Here is a 12,874-nt window from a genome sequence, read left to right on the forward strand (position 1 = left end):
CCCTTGGTCTTGCAAACTTTATATGACCCAGCACAAGGCAAGGCCTGGGCCAAGTAGTGGGAGTGGGTGGGTAGGGGAGCAGAGGTGGGGGGAGGGTATAGGAAACTTTCGGGATAGCATTTGAAATGTAAATAAAGAAAATAATAATAATAATAATAATAAAATACTGTAAAGAAAAAAAAAGAAATAATAATTCATAATTCAGACCTCAAATGTGTGACAGCTGGTCTCATCTTACACACTATAAAGGTGGATGGAGGGCACAGTGACCCTCCAGAGTCAGATTGCCTCTCCTGAATCTTACTTTCATTAAGTTCTACACTGTACCTTGATATTACCTAATAAAAGTGCTTGAACATAGAACATCTGCCAACTTTAACCAAAATTTCTCCTATCACTCCTGTCAGAGAAAAGACAGAGACATAATCCTCACTGAAAGCTTCCTGGTCCACTAGCCTGGAGTTTGGACTGTGAAAGACAAGAAAGTTATTGTTTCAAAAATGGTAGGAAGTCAGGACTGACAGTGACATTGTCTTCTGATCTTCATATGCATACTATGACATGCAGCTACCTGAACTCACATGAACTCAGACATACATCATACATTCACACATAACACACACACACACACACACACACACACACACACACACACACACACGATCCCCTTTGCAAATGAGAGTTAGAAGAGGTTGAATTTACACTACTTTCTAAGTGTATTCTTGGGTCATGTCAAAATCAATATAAATTTATGATTCAAGTCAGGTTGGATAATAGGATATATAGTTTATATGACTGTCTCCAATGAGGTTTCTCAACCACATATGGGGGAAATGTTCATTCATTCTTTTTTTCTCAACAATAAGTGTTTAGTATTTGTTATAGTTATAAGAACTGCATAAACACTAAAGATAGCTTAATGAAATTAAAACTTTTAGGAAAATTAGACATCAGTGAAATCACTAGACTCTAAATGCACATATGAAATACAGAATATGGCAAATGGTTTGGAAGATACTTTACTGAGATTGAATTGACACTTTACTCGGGAGCCCCAGATACCATGCCATCCCAGCACCAAGTTTTCTACTCCACATTCTCTTAAGAGTTGCCTTTGAGATTAATACGGAAGATGCACCTACTGCCTTATTTATCATTAATTTTATATTTATAACACATTTCCCAGTATATTTTTATTTTAATTAAAATGTAATTAGAGGGGACTGGAGAGATGGCTCAGTGGTTAAGAGCACTGGTTGCTCTTCCATAGGTCCTGAGTTCAATTCCCAGAAACCACATGGTGGTTCACAACCATCTGTAATGTGATCCAATGCCCTCTTCTGGTGTGTCAGAAGACAGCAACAGTGTACTCATATATATTAATAAATAAATAAATAAATAAATAAATAAATAAATAAATAAATAAATTTTTAAAAAATGTAATTAGATCACATCCCTCTCTTAATTTCCTTCCTCCTCCCTCCATGCCCTTCTACTTCTTCTCAAGATGATGATTTTTTCACTTTGATTTTTCTTATTAGATATATTTTAGTTCATAAATGTGTACACACAACCTCTGCATTTTGCTTAATTATTCTTCTGTGTATATTATTTTAGTGTTGAACATTATGAATTTGATAATAAATTAGAGAGTTCACTTTTGGAAGTGACTTATTCTTCCTCTAGCATTAGACTGTTCAATATATTGGAGGTCATGCCTAATATTAGCAATCTATCCAGGTACCCTGGGTGATATGAGGTTATTAATCTCCTACTGCCACTTTACTAGATTGTACTGGCTGGTTTTGTGTGTCAACTTGACACAGGCTTGAGTTATCACAGGCTGGAGAAAGGAGCTTCAGATGGGGAAGTGCCTCCATGTGATCCAGCTGTGGGACATTTTCTCAATTAGTGGTCAAGGAGGAAGGGCCCCTTGTGGGTGGGACCATCTCTGGGCTGGTCGTCTTGGGTTCTATAAGACAGCAGGCTGAATGATCTTAGGCATGTATTCTTCCACTGAGCTACATCCCAGAAAAGAGTCTTTGATGAATATAAGAATGATAATCGGTTAAATGAAGATAATTACAATGAATGATAGAAGAGCCACTGATTTAAGTTATGAAGTTATGATTTAGGCATAAGAAAATACAGTAAGAGCATATTATAATTTAAATGGGCATTTATAATAGGAGGAGAGCTGAAACTTAATTAGAGTCTGATTATTAATTAAAACTAAAGACTAAAATTTCTAAAGTAATTCAGTTTTAGTGATGGCTGAAATAAACCTAAAACTTCTGAGCAGAAAGCACAAAAGTAGTCATAAGGACTAGAAAGTTATAGACACACCTAAGGTCCTGTTGGAAAAGAAGAGAATTTGTATTGTTGAATCAGCTAAAATGTTTTAAATAAGTATATTCCAAGTAGCTTATGAAATTATGAAATATAAACTGGAAACTCCTGACAACATAATGCCAATATTTCATTAATATGTCACAATTCCTGAAAAACTAAGTCATGAAACAATGAAATCTATGACGAGTTGTTGGAAAAATAAACCCACTTTAAACACACACACACACACACACACACACACACACACAAAAAGACAGCAGGCTGAGCAAGTCAGGGAAAGCAAGGCAGTAAAGAACATCCCTCCATGGCCTGTGCATCAGCTTCTGCTCCCTGACCTGCTTCATTCAGTTCCAGTCCTGACTTCTTTCAGTGATGAATAACAATTTGGAAATATAAGCTGAATAAACCTTTTCCTCCCCAACTGCATCTTGGTTATGATATTTGTGTAGGAATAGAAACCCTGACTAAGACACTAGATCAACATAATGCCTAACAGCATTTTAAAGCATATCCCTGTGCCATCAAATAGATGAAGCTGTCATTTCATATCAACAAACATTCTCTTTGTAACGTGAGTCTATCACAGAAAACCACAACTAATTGAAATACAGAGATCAAATTATTGTAGAGTGTAGCTGCCCACAGCCACACCAACTGGGTTCCTGAGTGGGAAGCTGGAGCTGTAAGGGAGGAAAGGGCAAGAGAAGAAAGGAGGCCAAGACAAATTTTGATCAAAACCCAATGTTTACTAAAAGTCTGTGCTTATAAAGGGGGAACTAGGTTCAGAAGGCTCCACCCCTGGTGGTCTCATTCACAGTGGCAACATAGCTCTGAATCAGCCTGCTCAGGGCTGGGGGAGGTTACAGTAAAGTAACTAGCTCAATGGATATGTCTATAACACAAGTCATGTACTGAAGGTTATGTGAACATCTTGAAAGAGGGATTAGAAATATTATAAGAATCAAAGAACTAAGAAGTCAGCTGTACATATGTGTCTCCTAGAAATGCTGGAGAATCTGTATCCATAATATCAACTCAAAAATATCAGTTTAAATAAGACCTGAACAGTGATAATACCAATAGAGATGCAAAAGTAGAAAAGATAAATCTCACAGAGTCCCATTTATAGCCATTATTTTAAAATAAATTTTGATGGTTTCATATATGGACAAACTATTCACATTATTTCTACCCCATTCTTCCACCACCTCCTCATTTTTACCTCCTAATTCACTCTTAAATTTATAACTTTTTAACTTATTGTTTTATGCACACACACACACACACACACACATACACACACACACACCACTGAGTTCATTTAGTGCTGCTGATATGTATATGTAATTAAGGAAGGCCTCTTGAGACTAGGTAACCTATTATGAGTTTATCCCTAGGGAAGTCTGATTCTCCTCTTTTAGTATTCCATTAACTGCCTATCATTCTTCAGATAGGACCAGGACTATATTATATTTCTTTCTCCCATGCTGTCATGTCAACTGTAATTGACATTGTTAAGTTTAATTTATTCTGTCATACTGTTGAGATTTCATGGGTGTCATTTTCCTATTAGGTCTAGAAGACACAATCTAGTACCAAGCATCCTGGTCTTCTGGCTCTTACATTCTATTGTCCCCTCTTCTATGATGTTCATTGAGTGTTAGGTGAAGTAGTTAAATTGAGTGTTAGGTGTAGCAGTTAAATTGAAAATTTATTAATTAAGAATTCACATCCCATGGCCAGTTACTCTCTGAATTTTAACCAGTTGAGGAATTTTGCCCAAAGAATCTTCATTAATTCAGTGGGGGAGGCTCTTATTATTTATTGGAGAATATAACAATATCACATCAGTCACAGATAAACTGTTGTATGGCTTCTGTATAATAATGACAATATTTAGATGAATATCTATTCATCCAAAATATGATATGGCACTGACAAGTGACCAAAGAAACTATTCCATCCCTGTACTACTCAATGAGTTTATGGGTTTACTTATATGAGTACTGGTGAGAAGTTGATTACAGGAGTTTGGCCAAATCAAAGCTGCATACCTGAAAGCCCACCCCAGCATACAGAATGACTCATGAAAGCTCAACTCTGTTATTTCTTATATAGCTTGCCAAGTCAGTATTCTCTCCCATATAAATAATACTGCCTGTACAACTTTGGGAAAGGGTCTTATGGTTCTTGGTTTTTTGAGTTTCCTGAAACTTATAATTTTGTATACTTCTCAAGCTTTGAAGCATTGTTTTATTTTCCAGGACTTCTGAATCTTTGTTCCAGACTACTTTTAGATATGTTGGTGCTTGGTGATTTAAATCCTCTTTCCAGCTCATTTTTATCTTCTTAGAATTTGACTTCTTGGTGCAAACCCAAGGTTCTTTTATTTATCCCACCACCACCCTTTTCTACCATTCGTTCTAATCAAATTCCATTCATTTGTAAATACACACTGACACACAGAAAATTCTCTACTAAAAAGCACATGGCCACCACATATGCTAAGGTCCCAACCATTTCTTCTACCTTAGTTCTACTTCTTTGTGAATTACCATTAATGTGTAGAGTGTCTAGCAAGAAACCCCATAGATTGCTACATTTGCCTAGGAGCCACATTGGGGCAACAGCATCTAAAGAAGGAAACATTCACTTAACAAAAGTGAGATTGGATAGCTATACCAGTAAACACAATTTTCCATACTACAGATGCATAGACCCAAGCATAAACATAAGCAACTAAGACAATATGTCTCCTCCAGGAAGCAGCAAACTTGTTAGTATAGGTGCAGAGAGAAGTACTTCAGAGAGAAGTACTTTAGATTAAGTACAAGATAAGCATCTAAAAACAAAAATTGTCAATAAATACACTTAAAATTTTTAAAGAATATATGAATAAATGCCCTAATGACTGTGGAAACACAGGAGTTAAATGCAAGATATAAAAGTAGATTGAAACAAAGAAATAGCATTACTAAAGAAGAATCAAACTGTAAAAATCTAGATGAGGTAAAATGCAAGAAGATGAAATGAAGAAGAAACAAAGTATCAAAACAAATAGGATGAAGTTTTCCTGAAAATATGAAGCAAGTAGGTAGGATGGAAGAAGAAAAGCAGAAATGAGTAAGCATTTGATATGCTACTGCTTTTTTCCCATTTGGTGACTATGGAAGTTCTAAACTCTTTCCCATGGTACATATAGGTGTTGAGTATATGTTTTATTCTTTGGTTTCTACCACTGCTATCTTCTGTTCAGTAACATCTTGTACTAGAGGCCGCTTCTAAGCATTTTAACTTTGTAACCTTCGATCTGGACAGGCACTTTCCCCCTCTGGAGAGTTTCAGATTTACCAGCTAGGCTGCATAGCATACTTGCTTGAAGATGCTTCTTAAGTGTGAGAAATAAAGCACTAAGATCTGTATAAGTGTAAGATCTATTGTCATACTTTCAAAATCAACCTCATAGTACCAACCTCATAGAACACTTCAGTGATCTTGGGATTTAGAGCAGCTAGTGGCAGAGAGCTCCCAACGTTGATTTACCTGCTGACTTCAGACTTAATTAATAAGATTTGATTCAGACCATCAAGGGTAGTAGTGCACTTTTCTGTCAGAGGTGAGACTTTTGCACCCTTCCCTCTCAGTTTGTCAGAGTATAGTCCTACCTCTTTGCATAACTACCTTCCAGAGTTGTCTCTCACTGTAGAGATGCTGAAGGTAAAACTTAAGCATCATTGATTTGTGATTGTACCATGTTCTCAGGGTCCTAGAGAAGTTCAGATTTAAACAATTGGTTTTCCTTCTGGCCAGTGTCTTCTGCAATGGCAGATCACCACAGTCTGAAGGCCTCTAGAAAGTCCACTGTACTAAGGACAACTGGTAAGGGAACTTCCCTAACAGCCACTGCTGCTGGGAATTCCAAGCAGCTCAGTGGATTTGAACCCATTATCCCCCAACTCCTGACTCCCAATTCCACTCCCAACCAGGTGGTGCCTTCTTTTTTTTTTTGTTTATTTTTGTTTTGTTTTGTTTTTGTTTGTTTTTGGTTTTTGGTTTTTTTTCGAGACAGGGTTTCTCTGTATAGCCCTGGCTGTCCTGGAACTCACTTTGTAGACCAGGCTGGCCTCGAACTCAGAAATCCACCTGCCTCTGTCTCCCAAGTGCTGGGATTAAAGGCGTGTGCCACCACTGCCCGGCCAGGTGGTGCCTTCTGCTAGGGCAAATCACCATCCTTTCTGCTCCTCTGAAGATTCCACCTAGGAATCTTCTGATCTCTGAAGTCCTCCTAGGAGTTCTGCTGCATGCACTGCAATAGATCCTGCAGTCTGAAGGCCTCCTAGAAGATTGGCTGCAGCTAGGGCAACAGGTCACAGGCATGCATGCCCCTCTGAAGACCCCATAGTCTGAAGGTCCCAGAGGATGTCTTCTACCCTCAGGGTTACAGGCCTACCAGGAGACCTGAAGCAATCCAGGAACAAAGGAGGCCAGCTCTAGACAAAGTCACCCAGACTATCAAACACCAGGGATAACCAGATGGCAAGAGACAAGTGCAAGACAATAAGCAACAGAAACCAATATATTTGGTATTATTAGAACCTACTTCTCACCCCAATGCAAGCTCTGAATATACCAACACACCTGAAAACCAGGAAGCTGACATAAAATCCTATCCCATGAAGATAATAGAGTACTTTAAGGAAGATATAAATAACTCACTCAAAGAAATACACTAAAACACATGTAAACAGGTAGAAGCCCTAAAGGAAAAAAAATCCCTTAAAGAAATACAGGAAAACACAATCCAGCAGATAAAGGGATTGAACAAAGTGATCCAGAACCTGAACATGGAAGTAGAAACAATAAAGAAAACATAAATGGAGGCAACTCTTGAAATGAAAAACCTAGGAAATAGGCCAGGAATTACAGATGTAAGAATAACCAATTGAATACAAGAGATAGAATAGAAATTCTCATGTGTAGAGGATATTGACAGAAATGTCAAAAAAACTCAAAACATAAAAATTTCCTCCCCAAAACATCCAGGAAATCTGAGACACAATGAACAGACCAAGTCTAAGAATAACAGGAACAGAGGAGAGCAAATATTCTCAGCTCAAAGGACAAGAAAATGTCTTCAACAAATCATAGAGAAAATCTTCCCCAACCTAAAGAAAGAGATGGCCATAAAAGTACAAGAAGCCTATAGAACACCAAATAAATTGAACCAGAATAGAAAATCCTCTCATCACATAATAATCAAAATACTAAATGCAGAGAACAAAGAAAGAATATTAAAATCAGTACAGGAAAAAGGCCAAGTAACATATAAATGCAGACCTACCAGAATTACAGCAGACTTCTCCACAGAGACATTAAAAGCCATTAGAGTCTGGACAGATGTCATACAAACCCTAAGAGAACACAGATGCCAACCCAGGCTACTATACTCAGCAAAACTATCAATCAACATCGTTGGAGAAACCAAAATATTATAGGACAAAACCAAATTCAATTAATATCTAACTAGCAAGCTAGCCCTCAGGAGGATTCTAGAAGGAAAAGTTCAGCACAAAGTACCTACACCAAAGTAAAAACAAGATATTAATCATCTCATGACAAAGCCAAAAGGAGAGAATAACATGCACACAACAGAGCCTACAACAAACATAACAGGAACCAACAAACCTTTTGTCTTTAATATCCCTCATAATCAACCAACTCAATTCTGCTATAAAAAGACATAATCTAAAGGACTGGATATGCAAACAGGATTCAGCATTATCCTGCAAACATGAAACACACTTCAATAACAAAGACAGACACTACCTCAGAGTAAAAGGATAAAAAAAAAAAAAGGTCTTCCAAGCAAGTAGTCCCAGGAAACAGGCTAGACTTCACGTCCTAATATCCAATAGTCTTTCCACCAAAATTATCAAGTGTGATAAGGAACGAGACTTCATATTTATCAATGGAAAAATCCACCAAGATAAAGTCTAGATTCTGACCATCTATGCCCCAAATGCAAGGACACCCACATTCATAAAACAAACTTTACTAAAGCTCAAAACATACATTGAACCCCACACAATAATAGTAGGAGACCTCAATACCCCAATCTCATCAATTGACAGGTCATTGAAACAGAAACTAACAGACACAGTGAAACTAATAGAGGTAATGAACCAAATGGATTTAACAGATACCTACAGAACATTTCACCCTAAAACAACAACAACAACAACAACAACAACAAAATATACCTTATTCTCAGCACCTCATAAAACCTTCTCCAAAATTGGCCATATAATCTGTCACATAACAAGCCTCACCTGATACAAGATGATTGAACTAATCTCATGCATCTGATAAGATCACTACAGTCTCAGGCTAGATTTCAATAACAATTAAACAACAGAAAACCCACATACCCATGGAAACTGAACAACTCTCTACCCAATGATAACTTGGTTAGGGAAGAAAGAAAGAAAGAAAGAAAGAAAGAAAGAAAGAAAGAAAGAAAGAAAGAAAGAAAGAAAGAAAGAAAGAAAGAAAGAAATTAAAGAGTACCCGGATTTCAATGAAAATGATGACACAGCATACCCAAACTTATGGAACACAATGAAAGCAGTGCTAAGAGGAAAATTTGTAGCACTAATTGCTCTGGTAAAGAAATTGAACATATCCTACACAAGCAACTCAACAGCATACCTGAGATCTCTAGATCAAAAAGAAGAAAACACACCCAAGAGGAGTAGAGGTCAGGAAATAGTCAAAATCAGGGCCAAAATCACCCAAATAGACACACAGAGAACTATACAAAGAATGAACAGTATCAAAAGCTGGAATTTGTTCATTTGTTTGTTTTGAGAAGAACAACAAAATAGAAAAACCCCTAGCAAAACTAACTAAAGGGCATAGAGACAGCATTCAATTTAAAAAAATTAGAAATGAAAAGGAAAATATAATAACAGAAACTGAGGAAATTCAAAAAATCATCAGATCCTACTACAAAAGCCTATACTTAACAAAACTGGAAGATCTAGATGCAATGGATGATGTTCTAGACAGATATCACATAGCAGACTTAAATCAAGAGTAGTTAAACCATCTAAAGAAGCCCATATGCCCTAGAGAAATAGAAGAAATCATTAAAAACCATTGAATCAAAAAACAAAACAAAAAGAAAGAAAAAATAAAAATCAAAACAAAACAAAACAAAAATCCAGGACCAGAAGGCTTTAGTGCAAATTTCTACTTGATCTCCAAAGAAAATCTAATACCAATATTCCTCAAACTACTTCATAAAATAGAAACCGAAGGACCACTACCTAATTCATCTATAAATCCACAATTACTCTGAATCCTAAACGACACAAAAGAGAACTTCAGGTAAATTTCACTTATTAATATCGATGCAAAAATACTCAATAAAATTCTTGAATACAGAATCCAAGAATACATCAAAATGGTCATTCACTACAATCAAGTAAGCTTCATCCCAGGGATGCAAGATTAGTTCAATATATGAAAATCCATTAACATAATCCACTATATAAACAAACTCAAAGAAAAAAATCATATGATCATCAAATCAAATTCTGAAAAAGCATTTCTCAAAATAAAGCACTCCTTCATGTTAAAAGTATTAGAATGCTCAGGAATTCAAGGCCCATAACTAAACATATTAAAAGCAATATTCATCAAACCAACAGCCAATATTAAATTAAATGGAGAGATACTTGAAGCAACCCCACTAAAATCAGGGATAGGACAAGGATGACCACTCTCCTCATATCTATTCAATATAGTACTCAAAGTTCTAGTTAGAGCAATAAGAAAACAAAAGGAGATCACAGGAATACAAATTGGCAAAGAATCAGTCAAGGTATAATTATTTGCAGACAATATGGTAGTATAAATAAGCAACCCCAAAACTTCTACTGCTGACAAAAAACATCAGCAAGTGGCTGAATACAAAATTAACTCAAATAATTTAGTAGCCTTACTTTATGTAAATGATAAATGGGCTGAGAAAGAAATTAGAGAAACAACACCCTTCTCAAGAGTCACAAATAATATAAAAGATCTTGATGTAATTTTAACCAAACAAGTAAATATCTGTATGAGAAAAATGTCAAATCTCTCTAAAAAGAAATTGAGGATCTCAGAATGTGGTATGATCTCTCATACTCATGGATTAGTAAAATTAACATAATTAAAATGGTTATCCTACCGAAGCAATCTACAAATTCAACACAATCCCCATCAAAACTCTAAAACACAATTCTTCAAAGACATGGAAAGAGCAAATCTCAAATTCACCTGGAAAAGCAAAAAATCCAGACTACTGAAAACAATTTTTAAAAATAAAAGAACATCTAGGGGAATCACCATCCCTTACCTCAAGCTGCAATACAGAGCAATAGTGATAAAACTGCATGGTATTGGTACAGAGACAGACAGGTTTATCTAAGGAATAGAAGGGAAGACTCAGATATAAACCCACACATCTACGGTCACTTGATCTTTGACAAAGAAGCCAAAAGTATACAATGGAAAACAGAAAGCCTCTTCAATAAATGGCGCTTGTCTTACTGGCAGTCAGTATGTAGAAAAATGAAAATAGATCCATATGTGTCACCTTGAACAAAGCTCAAGTCCAGGTGGATCAAGGACCTCAATATAAAACTAGATACACTGAATCTATGCGAATGGGCTTCAACCTCATTGGCATAGAGGGAAATTTCCTAAAAACAACTCCAATGGCTCAGGCTCTAAGATCAAGAATTGATAAATGTGACCTCATGAAACTGGAAAGCTTTGTAAAGCAAAGGACATCGTCAATAGGACAAATCTTCAGTCTAGTGTTTGGGAAAAAAATCTTCACCAACCTCACATCCAATAGAGGGATAATATCCAAAATAAATAAAGAACTCAAGAAGTTAATCACCACAAAACCAAACAAGCCAATCAAATAATAGGGCATAGAACTAAACACAGAATTCACAACAGAGGAATCTCAAATGTCTGAGAAACACTTAGAGAAATATTCAAAGCCCTGAGTCATCAGGGAAATGCAAGTCAAAACAACCCGGAAAGTCTACCTTACACCAATCAGAATGGCTAAGATCAAACACTCAGATGATAGCACATGTTGATAAGAATGCAGAGAAACAGGAACAATCCTACATTGCTGGTGGGATGGTAAACTGATTACAACCACTCTGGAAATTAGTCTGGAGGTTCATCAGAAATCTGGAACTAGATCTATCTCCCTGAAGACCCAGCTATATCACTCTTGAGCATATACCCAAAAGATGCCCCATCATGCCACAGGGTTACATGTTCCATTATGTGAACATTGGCCATATTTGTGATAGTCTGAAGTTGTAAGCAACCCAGATGTTCCATAACTGATATATGGATACAGAAATTGTGGTTCATTTACACAACGGAATACTACTCCTCAATTAAGAATGTGGACATGAGTTTTGCCGGCAAATTAATGAAACTAGAAAATATCATCCTGGGTGAGGTAACTCAGAACCAAGAGGACATACACGGTATGTACTCACTAATAAGTGGATGCTAGCCAAAATAGTACAGAATACCCAGGATACAGAACTCAAGAAGTTTATCAAGCCAAAGGGCCTAAGTGAGGCTGCCTCAATCCCACTTAGGAGGGAGAAAAAAATCGCAATCCCAGGGGACAGAGGGAGGGAGGGACCTGGGTAGGAGAGGGGACAGGAAGGGGAAGAGGGAACATGACCAGGTATTGTATAAGGGAAAACAGGACTAAAGGTCTGAGGGCCAGTAGAAAGAATAGAAACAGGCCACCTCAGGAGGTAGGAGGTAGGGACCCTTCAGAATGTACCAGAGACCTGGGAGATGAGAGACTTTCAGGACCCAGTGGGAGGGAACTTGGATGAAGTGCTCTACAGTGGGGAGGGGCTACTTGTAGACTCCATCTCCAGTAGAAGGACAGGGCATCAAGTGGAGTGATGGGGTTGCCATCCCACAGTCAAAAGCCCTGAGACAGAATTGTTTCTGTCTGAAAGAACTTCAGGGTTGAAACAGAGAAGAGACTGAGAGAAAGGAGTCCCGGTGACAAGCCCAAATTGGGATCTAGCTCAAGGGAAGTCCAAGGGTCTGATACCATTATTGATACTGTGTCATGCTTGCAGAAGAAACCTAGCACAGCTGCCCTCGGAGAGACCCAAGAAGAAGCTGAAAGTTTCAGATGGAGATACTAGTACCAAAGCAAAGGATGGAAGCCAGGGACCCCTGTGGTTGGATTGGGGAGAAGCTAGAAGAAGCTGAGGAAGAGGCCAGCCTCATAGGAAGACCAGCAGTTTCAACTGATCTTGACCCCTGAGATCTCTCAGACACTGAACCAACAACCAGGAAGAGTACACCAACTGATATGAGGCCCCCGACACATTTACAGCAGAAAACTGCCTGTTCTGGCCTCCATGAGAGGGCACCTAACCCTTGAGAGACTTGAGGCCCCAGCATCTGAGAA

Source organism: Mus pahari, chromosome 1 (assembly GCF_900095145.1).
Source record: "Mus pahari chromosome 1, PAHARI_EIJ_v1.1, whole genome shotgun sequence".
Classification (NCBI taxonomy): Eukaryota; Metazoa; Chordata; class Mammalia; order Rodentia; family Muridae; genus Mus; species Mus pahari.